The sequence below is a fragment of the Thalassophryne amazonica genome, chromosome 14, assembly GCF_902500255.1.
Source record: "Thalassophryne amazonica chromosome 14, fThaAma1.1, whole genome shotgun sequence".
NCBI lineage: Eukaryota > Metazoa > Chordata > Actinopteri > Batrachoidiformes > Batrachoididae > Thalassophryne > Thalassophryne amazonica.
In genome coordinates this window covers 84,702,246-84,726,030 of record NC_047116.1, presented here as the reverse complement: position 1 = coordinate 84,726,030, position 23,785 = coordinate 84,702,246, and positions in this window count along the sequence as shown.

Genomic DNA, 23,785 nt, shown 5'->3' with positions numbered 1-23,785 from the left:
AATTAAACAGTCAGCATGTGTGTAGTGTCAACTTTTAACCTTAATTCAAGGGGTGTTAAAACAAAAAGCCACAGTCAACAGTTAGGAATTACAGTAATACAATATAAGTACTATTTTGAATACAAATCATCACTTTTACTCAGTTTTCTTTTGACATGTCAGGGGGTAGCTACATGAACATCTCTGAGTAAGTGAGTATGTCTTACCATTCTTTAACACCAATCATTAAGAAATACACACACTGTGTATAGTAAATCTATGTCAAGTTGACAGTTCTTAAATACTGAGTGACCATGCCAGAAAAAAAAAAAAAAAAAAAAAAAAAAGTGAGGGGAGCAACCAATACACCCAGACAACTCTGGAGGAGTTATAGGCTTCTGTGGCTGTGATTTGAAATGTTGGAAGTTGAAGGAGGAAGATTGTTGTTTGAGGCACGGGGAGGAGGTGAGACAGGCACTGGAAGTGATGCTGGCTGACTGGGCCACTTCTGTAGATGTGGTGAGAGGGACACATAAGAATGTCCTTGTTGTGCCATCTGGATAGAAGAAGAGAGTCAAGGGCATGGTGGTGGATGGCCAAATAAGGCCTCATGAAGCATTTGTTGTTTTTACAGAGCCCATTAGATTGCAGCCTCTTTTCAAATGGGGTTCAAAGCACACTGCATTTTAGTTTTTTGGGACCCTTAAAAAAAAGAGCATTTTGTCATGTTACAGCCTTATTCCAAAATGGAGTAAATAAATCGTTTACCTCAAAATCCTACTCACAACACCCCATAATGACAACATGAAAAAACATTTTGTTGCAAATTTATTAAAAATAAAAAACTAAGAAATCACATGTAGATAAGTATTCACATTCTTTGCTCAGTACTTTGTTGATGCACCTTTGGCAGCAATTATGGCATCATGTCTTCTTGAATAAGATGCCACAAGTTTGGTGCACCTATCTTTGCACAGTTTTGCCCATTCCTATTTGCAGCACCTCTCAAGCTCCATCAGATTGAATTGGGAGTGTTGGTGCACAGCCAGTTTCATTTCCAGAGATGTTCACTCGGATTCAGGTCTGGACTGTGGCTGCTGCACTCAAGGACATTCACAAAGTTGTCCTGAACCAGTCTTTTGATATCTTGCTTGTGTACTTACGGTCATTGTCCTGCTGAAAGATGAACTGTCACCACAGTCTGAGGTCAAGAGCGCTCTGGAGCAGGTTTTCATCCAGGATGTCTCTGTACATTGCTGCATTCATCTTTGCCTCAATCCTGACTAGTCTCCCAGTTCCTGCCACTGAAAAACATCCCCACAGCATGATGCTGCCACCACCATGCTTCACTGTAGGGATGGTGCTTTGTTTCCTCCAAACTTGATGCCTGGCATTCACACCAAAGAGTTCAATCTTTGTCTCATCAGACCAGAGAATTTTGTTTCTCATAGTCTGAGAGTCCTTCAGGAGCCTTTTGGCAAACTCCAGGTGGGCTGCCATGTGCCTTTTACAAAGGAGTGGCTTCCGTCTGGGCACTCTACCATACAGGCCTGATTGGTGGATTGCTGCAGAGATGGTTGCCCTTCTGGAAGGTTTACCTCTCCATAGAGGAATGGTGGAGCTCTGACAGAGCAACCATGCGGTTCTTGATCAATTCCCTGACTAAGGCCCTTCTCCCCAGATCGCTCAGTTTAGACGGGCGGCCAGCTCTAGTAAGAGTCCTGGTGGATCTGAACTTATCCATTTATGGATGATGGAGGCCACTGTGCTCATTGGGACCTTCAAAGCAGCAGAAATGTTTCTGTACCCTTCCCCAGATTTGTGCCTCAAGACAATCATGTCTCGGAGGTCTACAGACAATTCCTTTGACTTAATGTTTCGTTTGTGCTCTGACATGTTCTATCAACTGTGGGACCTTATATGTAGACAGGTGTGTGTTTTCCAAATCATGTCCAACCAACTGAATTAACCCCAGGTGGACTCCAATTAAGCTGTAGAACAGGGGTTTCCAGCACATTGCTCGCAAGCTGCTGGTAGAAGTAGCTTGCCAAAGGGTCCACAAATTGTACATAAATTTGAAAACTTGATGGGTCACTCGGTAAACTTCCTTTACATTTATGTTGTTATTATCCATTCGGCTGCTCCCGTTTTTGTTCGGGGTTGCCACAGCGGATACAGTCAGATCCGCACTGGTTTGTGGGACCTTATATGTAGACAGGTGTGTGTCTTTCCAAATCATGTCCAATCAACTGAATTTACTCCAGGTGGACTCCAACTAAGCTGTAGAAACATCTCAAGGATGATCAGTGCAAACATGATACACCTGAGCTCAATTCTGAGCTTCAAGACTGTGAATACTTATGTACATGTGATTTCTTAGTTTTTTATTTTTAATAAATTTGCAAAAATCTCTAAAAATATTTTTTTCACATTGTCATTATGGGGTATTGTATGTGTAAAATGTATGTGCAAAATTTGAGGGGAAAAAATGAATTTAATTTTGGAATAAAGGTGTAACGTAAATGTGGAAAAGGTGAAGCGCTGTGAATACTTTGCAGATGCACTGAAACATCAGAGGTTAAACTTGAGATGAGATTGTGACAGGAAATTGAGGGTAAGTGTGCTTTCTCCAGGATGATTGAGTCCAAAATTATTTCAGTGACCGCTGAGTCTTTTCTCGGCAAATGAGTGGTTGTCAGGCAACAGAAGCATAATGGTGCCTTTAAGATGATTTCAAATGGGGATGCTGAATGGACTGCATTTCTGCAACACTTTTTCCATCTGATGGCAATGCTTAAAGTGCTTTTCAATGATGCTTCACATTCACCCAGACACAGATGCCTGCACACTGGGAGTGACTTGGGGAATAAGGACCTTGCTTGAATCGCAAGTCAGACATTTTTTATTAACCTGGGCTGTATTTTTTAGATGTTTTGGGGTTCATCTTTTCATTCAAGATAGAAATGAGATTAATGTTGATCTCAAATGCAAACACACACTTAACAACTACACCACAAAAACATTGTATGGGGAAAGATAAAAAAAAACACAGTAAACTGCTTCTTGTTGCCACTGAACAGATGAAAGTGTCATGACAAATGTCTGGTAGTTTGGAGAGGATCTACATGAAGGTACACATGTGCATGTTTACCTCATGAACTTAAAAGAATCTATTAAAAATACAGTTAACCACTTACCTCAGACTACTTCCCATTCAGTGCTACTAATTCACAGTGCCTACATATACAATGTTCGAGCTTGTATTTCCATGGGGCACCCCCTGGGTAAGGGTTGTGACGAGGGCACACATGCATGTGAATTTATCCAGACACAGCACACGATTAAGTAAATACAAACCAGCTTCAGTTAAGGGTACCATCTCAAAGGTCTGCGACTGCTGGATAGTCACTGGAGACGTGAATTTGCTACAAAACACATAAATGAGTGACAAATTTTCACTTGGTATCTCACTGAATTGGTACTAACGACACGTTAGCACATGTCGCTCCAATGTCAGCCAAATATTTCACAGACCCACGGAAAAAATTTCAACATACAGTGGGGCCAAAAAGTATTTAGTCAGTCCCGGATTGTGCAAGTTCTCCTAACTTAGAAAGATGAGAGACGTCTGTAATTTTCATCACAGGTACACTTCAGCTATGAGAGACAAAATGAGAAAAAAAAAAAAAATCCAGAAAATCACATTGAAGGATTTTTAAAGAATTTATTTGTAAATTATGGTGGAAAATAAGTATTTGGTCATCAACAAACAAGCAAGATTTCTGGCTCTCACAGACCTGTAACTTCTTCTTTAAGAAGCTCTTCTGTCCTCCACCTGTTACCTGTATTAATGGCACCTACTGGAACTCATTATCTGTATAAAAGACACCTGTCCACAGTCTCAAACAGTCAGACTCCAAACTCAACCACGGCCAAGACCAAAGAGCTGTTGAAGGACACCAGAAAGAAAATTGTAGACCTGCATCAGGCTGGGAAGAGCAAATCTACAATAGGCAAGGAAGTTGGTGCGAATAAATCAACTGTGGGAGCAATTGTAAGAAAATGGAACACAAGACCATTGATAATCTCCCTCGATCTGGGGCTCCACGCAAGATTTCATCCCGTGGGGTCAAAATGATCATGAAAACAGTGAGCAAAAATCCCAGAACTACACGGAGGGACCTGATGAATGACCTGCTGAGAGCTGGGACCAAAGTAACCAAGGCTATACACTATGCAGAGAGGGACTCAAATCCTGCAGACTCAAATCCTGCTTAAGCCAGTACGTGTCCAGGCCCGTCTGAAGTTTGCCACCGAACATATGGATGATCCAGAAGAGAGAGAATGTCATGTGGTCAGATGAAACCAAATAGAACTTTTTAGTAAAAACACAACTAGTCATGTTTGGAGGAAGATGAATACTGAGTTGCATCCCAAGAACACCATATCTACTGTGAAGCACGGGGGTGGAAACATCATGCTTTGGGGCTGTTTTTCTGCAAAGGGGACAAGACGACTGATCCGTGTAAAGGTAAGAATGAACCAGGCCATGTAGCATAACCCATGACCAGCATAACCCAGCAGATATCCTCCAGAATGACTCACATGCTGGATTCTGCTGGTTTATGCACAGTTTTAGACAGACAGATGCTTCTGGTAAACAACTAAGTTGAATCAGTATGCAGTTATTACTTTATTATTTAGTGATTCCACGTGAATTTTTGATTATTCATTCAACAATAAATATTAAAGTTGAAGGTTAAAACATGCCTCTGTGGTAGGTTTAATGAAAATGGGCATCTCTGAGTCATTTAAAACCAAATTCTGCTGTGTTGTTGAGGTTTGATAAGAGGGCAAAGTTATTTCTTTTCAGTTGTTACCCTGGTAACACTTCATTTTCTGATAACGTGTTTCATTTGTGCCCAAAAATAATAACTCCACACATGGGGGGATAGTGTGAATATATTTTAATTTTTTTAAAATTTTTTTAAGTTTATGTGCATGTAATCACAATGGCAATGTCGCGAATAATATTAATTATACTCTCAGTCTTACCTCTCTCTCTCTGTCTCCAAACTGTCCTATCTATGCTGTCCCTCTGACATGCTCATTCATAATCCTGTCCACCCTTGTTACTCCCGAGGACCATCGCAGTGTCGTCAGCTCTGCCAACTCCACATCTCCAACCCATAGAAGACTGGCCTCACTGCTCCTTCTACCAGTTATCAACTTTCTCTTTCACTCTTCAGATATCACAGCTCACTCTTCCCAGTCTTCTCCACCCACTCCACCTTACTTGCACCATCTTCTTCTCCTTGTGTCCACATTGTCATTACTTTCAACAGTCAACCCCAAGAATTTCAATTCATTCCCCTTCATCACCTCTACTCCTTGCAACCACACTGTTCCACTGCAGTCCCTCTGATTCACACGTGTACTTGTGTCGGTTGACTTTTATTCCCCTTCTCTCCAAAGCATACCTTCACCTCTCAAGGACGGCCTCATCCTGACCCCTGGAGATCAGTGCCATCCACAAACATTATAGTCCATGGATACTGCTGTCTGATTTCAGCCTGTCCATCAGCATCACAAACAAGTCTATCTCAGTGCTCTAACACTGTCCTTATTCATATCCTGCACCACCCTCACATACTTTGCCATAAAATACCACAAATCTTCTCTTGACATGTTATCACAAGTTTTGTCTATCTCAGCAAACAATGGAACTCTTCTACCCTTCTGTATAGTTAATCAGCTTTCTCAAAGTAGAAAGCAGCACAATGGGTTAGTGGTTGGCAACTGTTGCCTGACAGTAAGAAAGTCATGGATTCGATTCTCACCTGTGGCCTTTCTGTGTGGAGTTTGCATGTCTGTGTGGGTTTGCTATGGTTTCCTCCACATTTAAAGACAGGCAGGTTAGGTGAATTGGAAATTTCAGAATTGTCCAGGTCTCCCTTGCAAAAGAGGTCTTGATCTCAATGGGACTAACCTGGTTAAATAAAAACATTGCATCTGTTGTGCTCTTTCCTATGCTGAAAGCATTTATTTCATAATCTACTTCATGCTTTGGTAGTTACTACAGCTCTGACCATTACTCTTATTATTTTTATTAAGAATTAGTAGTGGTACACTTGTTTGCAACTCTTTATGCATCCTTCCAGTTTTTCAATTTTCATAATCAGTCTAGTTAAAAACTCAACCGCAGCCCTCTTCCCTGAGTCCTTTTGGCTGCTCCCTTGTTTGCATTCTGGGTCGCCACAGCAAATCCAAGGTGGATCTCCATGTTGAGCTGGCACATGTTTTACACCAGATGTCTTCCTGACAGAATGCAACCTTACATGGAGCAATGTGGCAGGGGTGGGGTTTGAACCGAGAACCTCCCACACTGAAACCAAGTGCACCACCCCTTCTGGTAGATCATAAAAGATTAATACTTGGAAAAAGGAAAGTTGCAAATTAATAAAACTTAAAACTATAATAAAACTGGTCCCTTGCTGATAGAGGAGGTGAACTGGTGTTTTATAGGCAGAAAATGTCATACAAGTTCCTGGATTGTCTCAATTTTGACATCCACCATAAAAGTTGGTCCTGGTGAAGGAATCAGATGCCCTTACATCAGGTTGAGCTGATTTTGGCCTTGATAAAAGAGCTGGCTGAAGATTCCGTTCTTTTTCGCGTTATACCCCAGAAGGGCTGAAAGTGTTGGGGTGATGGCAGTCACACATCCTTTCTAATGATAAACCACATTTCATCTGTGACCTGTAGACTTCAAAGGGGTGAGGTTCTGTGGGTGACACCAGCCATTCACTACAGCTGAGATATCCGTTTGTGCCAGTGACATTATGTGTTGCTCAATTAGGCAGGTTGGTAGCGTAATGATTTGCACAGTGGACTGTGATGCCAGCGATCCGGGTTCACTTCCTGATTGCAGCCACTCTCCCAACTGGCACTCTTAACAACAGTGCTGGGGAGGAGTGAGAGACATGTGCCGTGGGCCCTTCTGGAAATACAACCCCTGGCAAAAATTATGGAATCACCGGCCTCGGAGGATGTTCATTCAGTTGTTTAATTTTGTAGAAAAAAAACAGATCACAGACATGACACAAAAGTAAAGTCATTTCAAATGGCAACTTTCTGGTTTTAAGAAACACTAAAAGAAATCAGGAAAAAAAATTGTGGCAGTCAGTAACGGTTACTTTTTTAGACCAAGCAGAGGGAAAAAAATATGGAATCACTCAATTCTGAGGAAAAAATTATGGAATCATGAAAAACAAAAGAACGCTCCAACACATCACTAGTATTTTGTTGCACCACCTCTGGCTTTTATAACAGCTTGCAGTCTCTGAGGCATGGACTTAATGAGTGACAAACAGTACTCTTCATCAATCTGGCTCCAACTTTCTCTGATTGCTGTTGCCAGATCAGCTTTTCAGGTTGGAGCCTTGTCATGGACCATTTTCTTCAACTTCCACCAAAGATTTTCAATTGGATTAAGATCCGGACTATTTGCAGGTCATGACATTGACCCTATGTGTCTTTTTGCAAGGAATGTTTTCACCGTTTTCGCTCTATGGTAAGATGCATTATCATCTTGAAAAATGATTTCATCATCCCCAAACATCCTTTCAATTGATGGGATAAGAGAAGTGTCCAAAATATCAACGTAAACTTGTGCATTTATTGATGATGTAATGACAGCCATCTCCCCAGTGCCTTTACCTGACATGCAGCCCCATATCATCAATGACTGTGGAAATTTACATGTTCTCTTCAGGCAGTCATCTTTATAAATCTCACTGGAACGGCACCAAACAAAAGTTCCAGCATCATCACCTTGCCCAATGCAGATTCGAGATTTATCACTGAATATGACTTTCATCCAGTCATCCACATTCCACGATTGCTTTTCCTTAGCCCATTGTAACCTTGTTTTTTTCTGTTTAGGTGTTAATGATGGCTTTCGTTTAGCTTTTCTGTATGTAAATCCCATTTCCTTTAGGCGGTTTCTTACAGTTCGGTCACAGACGTTGACTCCAGTTTCCTCCCATTTGTTCCTCATTTGTTTTGTTGTGCATTTTCGATTTTTTAGACATACTGCTTTAAGTTTTCTGTCTTGACGCTTTGATGTCTTCCTTGGTCTACCAGTATGTTTGCCTTTAACAACCTTCCCATGTTGTTTGTATTTGGTCCAGAGTTTAGACACAGCTGACTGTGAACAACCAACATCTTTTGCAACATTGCGTGATGATTTACCCTCTTTTAAGAGTTTGATAATCCTCTCCTTTGTTTCAATTGACATCTCTCGTGTTGGAGCCATGATTCATGTCAGTCCACTTGGTGCAATAGCTTTCCAAGGTGTGATCACTCCTTTTTAGATGCAGACTAACGAGCAGATCTGATTTGATGCAGGTGTTAGTTTTGGGGATGGAAATTTACAGGGCGATTCCATAATTTATTCCTCAGAATTGAGTGATTCCATATTTTTTTCCCTCTGCTTGGTCTAAAAAAGTAACCGTTACTGACTGCCACAATTTTATTTCCTGATTTCTTATAGTGTTTCTTAAAGCCAGAAAGTTGCCATTTGAAATGACTTTAGTTTTGTGTCATGTCTGTGATCTGGTTTTTTTCTACAAAATTAAACAACTGAATGAACATCCTCCGAGGCCGGTGATTCCATAATTATTGCCAGGGGTTGTAAGCCTTAGAGCTTTCATTGGTTACACACATTAAATAAGAACCTCTCTTCTTCTTCTTCCATACTCCTTGAAGGATTTGAGCATTGGCCCATTGAGGTTGTTTGGCTAAAACCCTAACTTGTCCTCATATCTATCACTCAATTTCTCAAATTCAAGGATGATGATCCCCTAATCTTTGGTGGTCTAGTGGACCCTGACATGACTGAAAAGTCCCTCTTTTGTTGCACACTGCTTCTGACATACAGTATGTTGCAAGCTGTTGTGGTGGGACGTTTAGTGTGGATGAGGTCTCTTCATTGCTCCTTACACTTTCACCTCTTCTCCTCAGTGTTCCTGCAGGAACCAGCCCTCTCCAACTACAACCCCAATTCCAATGAAGTTGGGATGTTGTGTAAAATGTAAATAAAAACAGAATACAATAATCTGCAAATCCTCTTCAACCAGTATTCAATTGAATACACCACAAAGACAAGATATTTAATGTTCAAACATAAACTTTATTGTTTTTGCGCAAATATTTGCTCATTTTGAAATGGATGCCTGCAACACGTTTCAAAACAGCTGGGACAGTGGTATGTTTATCACTGTGTTACATCACCTTTCCTTCTAACAACACTCAATAAGCGTTTGAGAACTGAGGACACTAATTGTGAGTGTCATGATTGGGTATAAAAGGAGTATCCCCAAAAGTCTCAGCGGTTCACAAGCAAAAATGGGTTGAGGATCACCACTTTGTGAACAACTGCATGAAAAAATATTCCAACAGTTTAAGAACAATATTTCTCAATGTTCAGTTGCAAGGAATTTAGGGATACAGTTCATAATCTAATCAGAAGATTCAGAGAATCTGGAGAACTTTCTATATGTAAGTGGAAAAGCCAAAAACCAACACTGAATACCCGTGACTGTTGATCCCTCAGGCAGCACTGCATTAAAAGCCGACATCATTGTGTAAAGGATCTTACCACGTGGGCTCAGGAACACTTCAGAAAACCATTGTCATTTAACACAGTTCATCACTACATCTACAAGTACAAGTTAAAACTCTACCATGCAACGCGAAAGCCATACATCAACAACATCCAGAAATGCCGGCGCCTTCTCTGAGCCCGAGCTCATTTGAAATGGACAGACGCAAAGTGGAAAAATCAATCAACTTTTTTCTTGTATAGCGCCAAATCACAACAAACAGTTGCCCCAAGGCGCTCCACATTGCAAGGCAAGGCCATACAATAATTATGAAACACAGTCTACGTCTAAAGCAACATAACCAAGGGATGGTCCAGGGTCACCCGATCCAGCCCTAACTATAAGCCTTAGCGAAAAGGAAAGTTTTAAGCCTAATCTTAAAAGTAGAGAGGGTATCTGTCTCCCTGATCTGAATTGGGAGCTGGTTCCACAGGAGAGGAGCCTGAAAGCTGAAGGCTCTGCCTCCCATTCTACTCTTACAAACCCTAGGAACTACAAGTAAGCCCGCAGTCTGAGAGCGAAGCGCTCTAATGGGGTAATATGGTACTACGAGGTCCCTAAGATAAGATGGGACCTGATTATTCAAAACCTTATAAGTAAGAAGAAGAATTTTAAATTCTATTCTAGCATTAACAGGAAGCCAATGAAGGGAGGCCAACACGGGTGAGATATGCTCTCTCCTGCTAGTCCCCGTCAGTACTCTAGCTGCAGCATTCTGAACCAACTGAAGGCTTTTAGGGAACTTTTAGGACAACCTGATAATAATGAATTACAATAGTCCAGCCTAGAGGAAACAAATGCATGAATTAGTTTTTCAGCATCACTCTGAGACAAGACCTTTCTGATTTTAGAGATATTGCGTAAATGCAAAAAGGCAGTCCTACATATTTGTTTAATATGCGCTTTGAATGACATATCCTGATCAAAAATAACTCCAAGATTTCTCACAGTATTACTAGAGATCAGGGAAATGCCATCCAGAGTAACGATCTGGTTAGACACCATGCTTCTAAGATTTGTGGGGCCAAGTACAATAACTTCAGTTTTATCTGAGTTTAAAAGCAGGAAATTAGAGGTCATCCATGTCTTTATGTCTGTAAGACAATCCTGCAGTTTAGCTAATTGGTGCGTATCCTCTGGCTTCATGGATAGATAAAGCTGGGTATCATCTGCGTAACAATGAAAATTTAAGCAATACCGTCTAATAATACTGCCCAAGGGAAGCATGTATAAAGTGAATAAAATTGGTCCTAGCACAGAACCTTGTGGAACTCCATAATTAACTTTAGTCTGTGAAGAAGATTCCCCATTTACATGAACAAACTGTAATCTATTAGACAAATATGATTCAAACCACCGCAGCGCAATGCCTTTAATACCTATGACATGCTCTAATCTCTGTAATAAAATTTCATGGTCAACAGTATCAAAAGCAGCACTGAGGTCCAACAGAACAAGCACAGAGATAAGTCCACTGTCCGAAGCCATAAGAAGATCATTTGTAACCTTCACTAATGCTGTTTCTGTACTATGATGAATTCTAAAACCTGACTGAAACTCTTCAAATAGACCATTCCTCTGCAGGTGATCAGTTAGCTGTTTTACAACGACCCTCTCAAGAATCTTTGAGAGAAAAGGAAGGTTGGAGATTGGCCTATAATTAGCTAAGATAGCTGGGTCAAGTGATGGCTTTTTAAGTAATGGTTTAATTACTGCCACCTTAAAGGCCTGTGGTACATAACCAACTAACAAAGATAGATTGATCATATTTAAGATTGAAGCTGTGTGCTGTGGTCTGATGAGTCCACATTTCAAATTGTTTTTTGAAATTATGGACGTTGTGTCTCCGGACAAAAGAGGAAAAAGATGATCCAGATTGTTACCAGTGCAAAGTTCAAAAGCCAGCATCTGTGATAGTATGGGGGTGTGTTAGTGCCCATGACATGGGCAACTTACACATCTGTGATGGCACTATCAATGCTGAAAGGTACATCCAGGTTTTGGAGCAACACATGCTGCCATCCAAGCAACGTCTTTTTCAGGGGCGTTCCTGCTTATTTCAGCAAGACAATGCCAAGCTACATTCTGCATGTGTTACAACAGCGTGGCTTCATAGTAAAAGAGTGCGGGTACTAGACTGGCCTGTCTGCAGTCCAGACCTGTCACCCATTGAAAATGTGTGGCGCATTATGAAGCGCAAAATACGACAACGGAGACCCCGGACTGTTGAACAACTGAAGCCATACATCAAGCAAGAATGGGAAAGAATTCCACCTACAAAGCTTCAGCAATTAGTGTCCTCAGTTCCCAAATGCTTATTGAGTGTTGTTAGAAGGAAAGTGTTGTGTGGGCCGCTGAAGAGGAGGTACTGCTGGCCCACCACCACCAGAGGGCGCCCTGCCTGGAGTGCGGGCTCCAGGCACCAGAGGGCGCCGCCGCCCCACAGGAGCAGCCTCGGTAACAGCTGTCACCCATCACCTGAGACAGCTGACGGCAATTATCACTGGGGTATATCAGCAGGACGGCATCTCCACCTCATCGCCGAGATATCGTTTCTACCGGAGAGGTAACTTATCGAAGCATACAGAGTACATATTCTTGACTGAGCTAGTTTATTGGATTACTGTTCCAACGAGAGGTGGAGGTACCTTTCCTGCCATTCGGAGTTCTGGGTGCAAACGCGCCCCCATCTAACTGTTCTTTTTCCCTCGCCAGCAGTACCAGGTCCGACACGCGGAGGCAGTGGCCACCTGGGAGTTCGGGACTTGGCGGCTCCAGTATTCCCGGGGTCCTGTGGCGGAGGAAGCCGTGTGGTTCCGGTCTTACCTTGGAGAGGCGTCTCCTATCTTCGAGCCTGCCCACACGACACTTTTGTGTATTGACTGTTGTCCATTTCTGTAATTGGTTGTATTCGTTGTGCACATTCACAACAGTAAAGCGTTGTTATTTTGACTTACTCCATTGTCCGTTCATTTGCGCCCCCTGTTGTGGGTCCGTGTTCCTACACTTTCCCAACAGGATATCTCGGCCAGCGTCATGGATCCCGAGGGGCGTCAACCGGCTGTTGAACGGCCAATGGAAGAACAAGGCGCACAGGCGTCCGCAGGAGGGGTAATCGGTGAGTTGCAGCGGATCCTCACCGCTTTCACGACTCGGTTAGACTTGATGGCCGAGCAGAACGCCCTCCTGAACCGCAGGGTGGAGGCTCTCGCCGCGCAGGTGGAAGCGCGCCCTCCGGGCGCCGCTGCGGCTCTCCCTCCCGTAGACCCTGTGCGTGACAGCGACGTTCCACTGGTTGTCCAACGACCCCCCCCACCATCCCCTGAAGCATACATAAGCCCCCCAGAGCCGTACGGAGGCTGTGTGGAGACGTGCGCGGATTTCCTTATGCAGTGTTCGCTCGTCTTCGCACAGCGTCCCGTCATGTACGCGACCGACGCTAGCAAAGTAGCTTATGTGATAAATCTGCTTCGTGGTGAGGCACGCGCTTGGGCTACAGCGCTCTGGGAGCAAAGTTCACGGCTCCTTCTGACATATGATGGGTTTGTGAGGGAGCTCAGAACAGTGTTCGATCACCCTAATAGAGGAGAGACCGCTTCAGCCGTGCTGCTGTCACTGAGACAGGGGCGCCGGAGCGCAGCTGCCTATGCAGTCGACTTCCGCATCGCGGCTGCGAGGTCCGGCTGGAATAGCACTGCCCTCCGCGCCGCCTTCGTAAACGGACTGTCATTGGTCCTCAAGGAGCACCTGGTGGCTAAGGACGAACCGCGGGATTTGGATGGGCTTATCGATCTTGTCATACGATTAGACAATCGGTTAAATGAGCGCCGTCGGGAACGAGACGAAGGGCGTGGCCAGGCACGCGTCGTCCCTCTCCCTTCCGGTTCCAACCGCGTTCCGCCCTCCCCACGCTCCACGGCCCCTGCGCTCCGTGCGATCACAGCTCCCCCTGCTGACGAAGCTATGGACACGAGTAGGGCAACATTTAGGGCACCGGTCACACAAAGGAGGCTGGCCCGCGGAGCGTGTTTTGTTTGTGGCTCGATTGAGCATCAGGTAAGAGACTGCCCCGAGCGGTTAAACACCAACGCCCGCCCCTGGACACTGGGCTAGGGGGGGGCCGAGACGTTCACGTGGGACACACCCACATCGCCACACGACTCCCAGTTACAATCCTTTATGAGGATTTAACCCTGAAGGCCCCAGCACTGGTGGACACGGGCTCAGAAGGGAATTTGCTTGATAGAAAATGGGCCAGGGAGATAGGGTTCCCTCTGGTGACGCTTACCTCGCCTGTGCAGGTACGGGCACTAGATGGCTCCCTACTCCCTCCAATCACCCACAAGACACCACCAGTAACTCTGGTGGTGTCGGGGAATCACCGGGAGGAGATCGAGTTTTTTGTAACTCCGGCCACCTCCCGTGTGATTTTAGGTTTTCCCTGGATGTTGAAACACAATCCCCGGATCGATTGGCCGTCCGGGGTAGTGGTCCAGTGGAGCGAGACCTGCCATCGGGTATGTTTAGGTTCCTCGGTTCCTCCCGGTTCCCAGGCCAGGGAGGAGGTCAGAGCCCCGCCCAATCTAGGGACGGTGCCGGTGCAGTACCATGACCTTGCGGAGGTGTTCAGCAAGGATCTGGCACTCACCCTTCCCCCGCACCGCCCGTATGATTGTGCCATTGATTTGGTTCCAGGCGTTGAGTTCCCGTCCAGCAGGCTGTACAACCTCTCACGACCTGAACGCGAATCAATGGAGACCTACATCCGGGACTCTTTGGCTGCCGGGTTGATCCGGAATTCCACCTCCCCGATGGGTGCGGGTTTCTTTTTTGTGGGGAAAAAGGATGGCGGATTACGTCCATGCATTGATTACAGGGGGCTGAACGAAATCACGGTTCGTAACCGATACCCCTTACCCTTGTTGGATTCGGTGTTCACGCCCCTGCATGGAGCCAAGATATTCACCAAGCTTGATCTTAGGAATGCGTATCACCTGGTTCGGATCCGGAAGGGAGACGAGTGGAAGACGGCATTTAACACCCCGTTAGGTCATTTTGAGTACCTGGTCATGCCGTTCGGTCTTACAAATGCTCCCGCGACGTTCCAAGCATCGGTTAATGATGTCTTGCGGGACTTCCTGCACCGATTCGTCTTCGTATATTTAGACGACATACTCATCTTTTCTCCGGATCCTGAGACCCATGTCCGACATGTACGTCAGGTCCTGCAGCGGTTATTGGAGAACCGGCTGTTTGTTAAGGGCGAGAAGTGTGAGTTTCACCGCACCTCTTTGTCCTTCCTGGGGTTCATCATCTCCCCCAACTCCGTCGCTCCTGATCCGGCCAAGGTTGCAGCGGTGAGAGACTGGCCCCAACCCACAAGCCGTAGGAAGCTGCAACAGTTCCTCGGCTTTGCGAATTTCTACAGGAGGTTCATTAAGGGCTACAGCCAGGTTGCTAGCCCCCTGACAGCCCTGACCTCACCAAAAGTCCCCTTCACCTGGTCGGATCGTTGCGATGCCGCGTTCAAGGAGTTGAAACGGCGCTTCTCGTCTGCACCCGTTCTGGTGCAGCCCGATCCTAGTCGCCAGTTAGTGGTTGAAGTGGATGCCTCGGACTCAGGGATAGGAGCTGTGCTGTCCCAGAGTGGGAAGACCGATAAGGTCCTTCATCCGTGTGCCTATTTTTCCCGCAGGTTGACCCTGGCTGAACGGAACTATGACGTCGGCAACTGAGAACTCCTTGCGGTGAAAGAGGCTCTTGAAGAGTGGAGACACCTGTTGGAGGGAACGTCCGTGCCATTCACGGTTTTCACTGACCACCGGAACCTGGAATATATCAGGACCGCCAAGCGGCTGAATCCCAGGCAAGCCCGCTGGTCACTGTTCTTCGGCCGTTTTGACTTCCGCATCACCTACCGGCCCGGGACCAAGAACCAGAAGTCGGATGCCTTGTCCCGGGTACACGAAGACGAGGTCAAAGCGGAGTTGTCGGATCCACCGGAACCCATCATCCCGGAGTCCACTATCGTGGCCACCCTCACCTGGGACGTAGAGAGAACCGTCCGGGAGGCCCTGGCACGAAGCCCGGACCCCGGGACTGGACCAAAGAACAGACTTTACGTCCCACCAGAGGCAAGGGCTGCAGTCCTGGACTTCTGTCACGGCTCTAAGCTCTCCTGTCACCCAGGGGTGCGAAGAACCGTGGCAGTTGTCCGGCAGCGCTTCTGGTGGGCGTCCCTGGAGGCCGACGTCCGGGACTATATCCAGGCCTGTACCACCTGTGCCAGGGGCAAGGCCGACCATCGCAAGGCTCCGGGACTGCTACAGCCGCTGCCCGTGCCTCATCGCCCCTGGTCCCACATCGGCCTGGATTTTGTCACGGGCCTCCCGCCGTCCCAGGGAAACACCGTGATCCTCACGATAGTGGACCGATTCTCCAAGGCGGCCCACTTCGTGGCCCTCCCGAAGCTCCCTATGGCCCAGGAGACAGCGGACCTCCTGGTCCACCACGTCGTCCGCCTGCATGGGATACCATCAGACATCGTCTCCGATCGCGGTCCCCAGTTCTCCTCGCATGTCTGGAGGAGCTTTTGCCGGGAACTGGGGGCCACGGTCAGTCTCTCGTCCGGGTATCACCCCCAGACCAACGGGCAAGCAGAGCGGGCCAATCAAGAAATGGAGCAAACACTGCGTTGTGTGACAGCCGCGCACCCGGCGGCCTGGAGTACTCATCTGGCCTGGATCGAGTACGCCCACAACAGTCAAGTGTCATCAGCCACCGGCCTCTCCCCCTTTGAGGTGTGTTTGGGGTATCAGCCCCCGTTGTTCCCGGTGGTTGAGGGGGAGGTCGGTGTGCCCTCGGTCCAGGCCCACCTGCGGAAGTGCCGTCGGGTGTGGCGCGCCGCCCGTTCTGCTTTGTTGAAGGCCCGGATGAGGGCGAAGACCCATGCAGACCGGCGGCGGACCCCGGCCCCTACGTATCGCCCCGGGCAGGAAGTGTGGTTGTCCACAAAGGACATCCCACTACAAGTGGCCTCCCCTAAACTACAGGACAGGTACATAGGACCGTTTAAAATCCTCAAGGTCATCAATCCCGCCGCAGTGAGGCTTCAGCTTCCAGCCTCACTGCGGATCCATCCTGTGTTTCATGTGTCGAAGCTCAAGCCCCATCACACCTCGCCCCTCTGTACACCCGGTCCGGCACCACCTCCTGCCCGGATCATCGATGGCGAGCCGGCTTGGACAGTGCGCCGGTTGTTGGACGTCCGTCGGATGGGCCGGGGCTTTCAATATCTGGTGGACTGGGAGGGGTATGGTCCCGAAGAACGCTCCTGGGTGAAGAAGAGCTTCATCCTGGACCCGGCCCTCCTGGCCGACTTCTACCGTCGCCACCCGGACAAGCCCGTTGAGGGGGGGGTCCTGTTGTGTGGGCCGCTGAAGAGGAGGTACTGCTGGCCCACCACCACCAGAGGGTGCCCTGCCTGGAGTGCGGGCTCCAGGCACCAGAGGGCGCCGCCGCCCCACAGGAGCAGCCTCGGTAACAGCTGTCACCCATCACCTGAGACAGCTGACGGCAATTATCACTGGGGTATATCAGCAGGACGGCATCTCCACCTCATCGCCGAGATATCGTTTCTACTGGAGAGGTAACTTATCGAAGCATACAGAGTACATATTCTTGACTGAGCTAGTTTATTGGATTACTGTTCCAACGAGAGGTGGAGGTACCTTTCCTGCCGTTCGGAGTTCTGGGTGCAAACGCGCCCCCATCTAACTGTTCTTTTTCCCTCGCCAGCAGTACCAGGTCCGACACGCGGAGGCAGTGGCCACCTGGGAGTTCGGGACTTGGCGGCTCCAGTATTCCCGGGGTCCTGTGGCGGAGGAAGCCGTGTGGTTCCGGTCTTACCTTGGAGAGGCGTCTCCTATCTTCGAGCCTGCCCACACGACACTTTTGTGTATTGACTGTTGTCCATTTCTGTAATTGGTTGTATTCGTTGTGCACATTCACAACAGTAAAGCGTTGTTATTTTGACTTACTCCATTGTCCGTTCATTTGCGCCCCCTGTTGTGGGTCCGTGTTCCTACACTTTCCCAACAGAAAGGTGATGTAACACAGTGCTAAACATACCACTGTCCCAGCTTTTTTGAAATGTGTTGCAGGCGGCCATTTCAAAATGAGCAACTATTTGCAGAAAAACAATGTTCAGTTTGAATCAGTTTGAACTTTGAATATCTTGTCTTAGTGGTGTATTCAATTGAATATAGGTTGAAGAGGATTTGCAAATCATTGTATCCTGGTTTTATTTACATTTTACACAATGTCCAAACTTCATTGGAATTGGGGTTGTAGCACAGTCTTTAGCTTGCTTGGTCTTCCAGTCGATCTTGCAGCTCTTCAGGTTTAATTTCAAAAGATAGGGCTTTTTCTGTATATGTCTGGTCTGCTTCACTTCACTCAGTTGGGAGTAGAAGACCTTTTTGGGGAGTTGTTGTCATCCATCTTGACGATGTGGCAAACCACTGCAGTTAACTCTTGATGTTGAACTCAATGTTCTGTTGTTTCACTTGACCAGGATGCTGATGTTGGTGCGATAATCCTCCCACCTAATTTGGGGGATGTTTCTTAGGCAGTGTTGATGGAATCGCTCTAGGGTCTTCAGGTGGGGGGGGTGGTATGTTCAATTTGAATTTATTTTCAATTATACAGCGCCAGATCACTTCAAAGTTGCCTCATGGCACTTTACACAAGTAAGGTCTAACCTTACGAGGTCTGTTAGAAAAGTATCCGACCTTATTATTTTTTTCAAAATCCATATGGATTTGAATCACGTGTGATTACATCAGACATGCTTGAACCCTCGTGGGCATGCAAGAGTTTTTCACGCCTGTCGGTTACGTCATTCGCCTGTGGGCAGTCTTTGAGTGAGGAGTCGCCCACCCTCTTGTCCTTTTTTCATTGTTTAGGAATGGCTCAGAGACTGCTGCTTTGTTTGATAAAAAATTTTTCAAAACCTGTAAGGCACAACTCAGTGGACACCATTCGATAAATTCAGCTGGTTTTCGGTAAAAATTTTAACGGCTGATGAAAGATTTTGGTCTGGTAGTGTCGTTTTAAGGACGGCCCACGGCGCCTGATGGCGATCTGCGCTTCGAGGCGGCAGCGTCTCGCCGTTTCAAGTTGAAAACTTCCACATTTCAGGCTCTGTTGACCCAGGAAGTCGTCAGAGAACAGAGAACTTTCAGAAGAAGTCGGCATGAGGAGTTTATTCGGACATTCCGTTGTTAACGGACATTTTGTAATGAAAGAACGTGCGGGCAGAGTCGCATGTCGGGCCGGACCCGACCGCGGGGGGTCGCGACAGGAAAAACACCTCCGTTGGAAACCTTAACGGACAAGTTGGAACATGCCCAAGCTGTTAAACAATTTCTCAGTTACTCACTTGTTGAAAACCATCAAAAGCCGCCTGAATTTTACAAATGGTTTTCAACACGGAGGTGCTTTTCCTGTTGCGGTGCACACAGATTCGCCGAGTCATCATGGAAACGACTCGGCGAATTTGCGTGCACGTCTTTCATTACAAAATGTCCTTAAACAGTGGAATGTCCGCATAAAGTCCTCATGCCGGCCTCTTCTGAATCTTCTCTGTTCTCTCATGACGTCCTGGGTGAATTAAGCCTTAAATTAGGATGTTTTCAGGTCGAAACAGGCCGACGACGGCGCCTGGAAGCGCTGCGCGACGTCCCGCTCCATGGGAAGTCCTGACAGCGACAGAAACACTCCATAATCTCTCATCAGCCATTAAACTTTTCACCGAAAACCAGCTACATTTCTCGAATAGTGTCCACTCGGATATTCCTCACAGGTCCAGAAAAAATTTTGATAAAGCAACGCGCGCCGTCTCGAGCAGCGTGTGAAACAAAGAAATTCAGCCTAGAGGGCTGGACCACATCTCACTCAAGGCCTGCCCACAGGGAAATTACATCACTGACACGCGTAAAAAAACTCACGCATGCGCACGAGGGTTCAAGCATGATTGGTGTAATCGCACGTCATTCAAATCCATATAGTTAAAAAAAATATAAAAGTGTCGGTTTCTTATCTAATACACCTCGTACCAACCCCCGGAGCAAGCACACAGGCAACAGTGGTAAGGAAAAACTCCCTCTGACGAAAAAACCTCAAGCAGACCAGACTCAAAGGGGTGACCCTCTGCTTGGGCCATGCTACCGACACAAATTACAAAACAATTTGACTTCCGGTTCCGGCCATGTGAGAGTAAGTCGCAAAGTGTTTCGGCTCTGCAGCTAAACCGAGTAAAAGCTTCAAAATTCGACAAAGTATGTGTTAATCTGTCGGTCATTTAACCTGCTACAGTTATAAACCAAATACTACTCGTGAACACTGAATATGCCGCCTAAAAAAGGAACTTTGAAGTCGGCGGGGACTGATGAGGCGAGCGCAGATGAAACCTCCGGGAGGGGCAGCGAGGCCCGGGCTAATATGGACGGGACGAATAACCAACAAGTGCTGGATGCTATAGCTGCCTTGCGCTCAGACTTATCTCAGGCAAAAACCGACATTTGTAGCACACTACGAGGTGAAATTGCTGCACTGAGGGCCGATAATGATGCAGCCATCTCCTCTTTGACGAAGCGCCTGGACGAGCATGATGATAAGCTTAAAGAAATGGCGGAGGTGGCCGAGGGCACAGGTTACACTGTTGCCGAACTGTTGAACAAAGTTAAGCACCTATCAAGCAAACTGGAGGAGCTCACGGAGAAGTGCATGGGCCTGGAGGGCCACTCCAGGAGACAAAATTGTTGTATGGCTGGGGGGCCTGTCTGCCTTTTTGTTTCTGTCTTTTGTTTTTCCTTCCAGGTGGCTTGCATTTGGAACTGAGTGGCTGTGTTGCTGAGTTTATCAGGACCTCACCCTGATCACCTGAGGCTGATCACCTGCGGCTCATCAGGACTCACAGCTGTGGTGCATCTGCATGGATTGGAACATGGTGGCATTTAAGACTGGAGTGCACAGTGTGTATTTGCCAGAGACTCGACCTTGTGACCAGACGGGTGAGATCGTCGTCTCGGGAGCCATCTCATCATCAGTGGATGCAGAGAACGTCCAGGTTTGATGCACGGTCTGTGAAAGAGGAGGGGGTGAGGTCTCACGCTCGTCAGCACACTTCCTGAGGTACGTTAGATTTTGTGACTAACATTTATACAGTCAGTAAATGTGGTGTCCCTCACACCTTTTTATATTGAGCTGTATGTTAGTCATGTATCGACTTCCCCTGCAGTGGAGTTTTGTGAACTGGATGTTCCATGCCTGCAGGTTGGGAAGTTGATGAGTAATCAAGCCAGGAAGTGTTTGCTGTTTGTACACCTTTAAGTGTTCTCTCTGTGTGTAGAGTGTGGACTCACATAATGGTTCCTTCTTTCACAGACTCGGTTTGTTGCGGCCACCTGGGGGGTGTCGGCGGGGTCCTTGAGTCCGAACAGCTTCTGGCTCCGGACCGTTAGCGCTGCTGGGAGCGCACCACGCCAGACCGCACTTTCTTTTGTATTTTTTATGTATCACTGTTATGTATTAAATTCAGTTAGCCTTTGTACCGTGCTCTGCTTATTTCATACTGGGTCCTTCAAACGCTGGTCGGTTCTCCGAGCTGCGTCCGACACATAACAGTAGTCTCTGGCCAAACATCACGGACCCAGCGGTAGCAGAGACGGTAACGCGCCGGGAAGGCGGCAGCAGACGTTCAGTAGTTATCCGGATCAGTTGCGGGTGCTCTCCGCCCGGATGGTGCGTGTTTGAGCCCCATTACTGAATACTGATTTGTGCTCTCTTGCAGCCGTGTTCCTGTGTTTGTGCCTTATCCGTGGGTCGTGGTGGAGTGTGACTGGCGACAGCTTCGCGTCACGCTCCGACCGGATAAGAGGTTTAAACGGGAGCTGCAAGAGTGAGTCTGTAATGGGTGAACGCGCACGGCGGAGCTCTGTGGCACGGGTCGCTGAGCTTCCTGTGTTACAGTTGTAGCCCCGTTTCCCCGGATAAAGATAACTACTGCGTCTGTTGTATCAGCTCCGGCGTTATTTAGTTGAGCACATTTTGGTTGTGTTGCACACAGCTGCGCACGAAGATGCAGCTCGTTTGTTTTTTGTCACCATAGGGGGTTTTTCATTTTTTAGCACTTTGGCTCCCTCTTTTGGTGACTGAGTCACATTACCGTCAAGCTCTTAAGTTGGAACAGGTGTGTTCCATTTGTTGGAGCTTGACGGTATAAATCACTTGTTTTGTGTTAGTTCATTTTGTGTGGGTGTTTTTTGAGTTGGTTTTTGTGTGGGATTTTATTTTTTGTTTTTCACTATTTAGTGTCTGGGGTCGTGACCCTGCAGTTCTGCCAAAAAAAAAAAAAAAAAAAAAAAAAAAAGGACCCGAGCAATTGTATGTTAGTCTGGTTAGTCTTTCTTTTATTTCTTTCAGTTTCACCTCCCAGGGTTTGATGGGACGGTCCCCTGGGGGGTCATGGGGGGGGTAATTGGTTTTTTTTTTCTCTTGTTTTTTTGTTTTGTTTTTTGTTGTGCCCTCTCTTCTCCTCTGACTCCAGCTGGGTGAGCCGTAGTGTCGGCGTTGCTGGAGTGGTGCAGTTTGGTTATGCTGGGCGTTTCCCAGGTAACCTCTGCACCTGGGGGGGGGGGGTTCTCCTTTTGTTTTTTCCCCCCCCAGTTTCCGCCCTCAGGGTTTGACTGAGGTGTCCTCTGGGGGGGAAAGGGCTGTGGGTCCATCTAGCCATAGTCGGCCGGGCTGGGTCCGTTGGTCATGAGGGGAGGCGTCTCCTGGGGTTGACGAGTGGTCCTCTGGGAGGCGCTGGGAGTCCCCGTGGGTGACGTTGGATCCCAGAGGGACCTCGGCTGTGGTTATTACTCCTCGAGCTGGCGGGATGTCCTCTGGGGGGTGTTGGTCCCTACATGTCGTTGGGGGGGGGGTGTTAGCATTTTTATTTGTTAGCTTAAGTTTGGGTTGTTTTTCTTTTCTCCCCTTCCCGGGGTTTGATGGAATGGGCCTCTGGGGAGGGGGGGGGGTGTTTTGGTTGTTTGTTTGTCTTTTTGGGTTGATGACTAACCAGACTGTGAACATGGTTGGACAAAGGCTGACCGCACAGGTTTAAGAACTCCTGGCCACACCTGTGCTAAGTGACTGACGGAAACAAAGGCAAAGATGCAGCTAGAGGAGAAGACATCAACCGTTCTGTTTGATGAGGATTCTGCTGGAAGATGAATGCGGATACGGTTTCCAGCCATGGTCCCTGGAGGGGGGTGTTTCTCCTGGGCCAGGTTTGTGTGGTCGCCGGGAGGCTTCCCGTGAGGGTGGGGTACTGTTGTATGGCTGGGGGGCCTGGCTGCCTTTTTGTTTCTGTCTTTTGTTTTTCCTTCCAGGTGGCTTGCATTTGGAACTGAGTGGCTGTGTTGCTGAGTTTATCAGGACCTCACCCTGATCACCTGAGGCTGATCACCTGCGGCTCATCAGGACTCACAGCTGTGGTGCATCTGCATGGATTGGAACATGGTGGCATTTAAGACTGGAGTGCACAGTGTGTATTTGCCAGAGACTCGACCTTGTGACCAGACGGGTGAGATCGTCGTCTCGGGAGCCATCTCATCATCAGTGGATGCAGAGAACGTCCAGGTTTGATGCACGGTCTGTGAAAGAGGAGGGGTGAGGTCTCACGCTCGTCAGCACACTTCCTGAGGTACGTTAGATTTTGTGACTAACATTTATACAGTCAGTAAATGTGGTGTCCCTCACACCTTTTTATATTGAGCTGTATGTTAGTCATGTATCGACTTCCCCTGCAGTGGAGTTTTGTGAACTGGATGTTCCATGCCTGCAGGTTGGGAAGTTGATGAGTAATCAAGCCAGGAAGTGTTTGCTGTTTGTACACCTTTAAGTGTTCTCTCTGTGTGTAGAGTGTGGACTCACATAATGGTTCCTTCTTTCACAGACTCGGTTTGTTGCGGCCACCTGGGGGGTGTCGGCGGGGTCCTTGAGTCCGAACAGCTTCTGGCTCCGGACCGTTAGCGCTGCTGGGAGCGCACCACGCCAGACCGCACTTTCTTTTGTATTTTTTATGTATCACT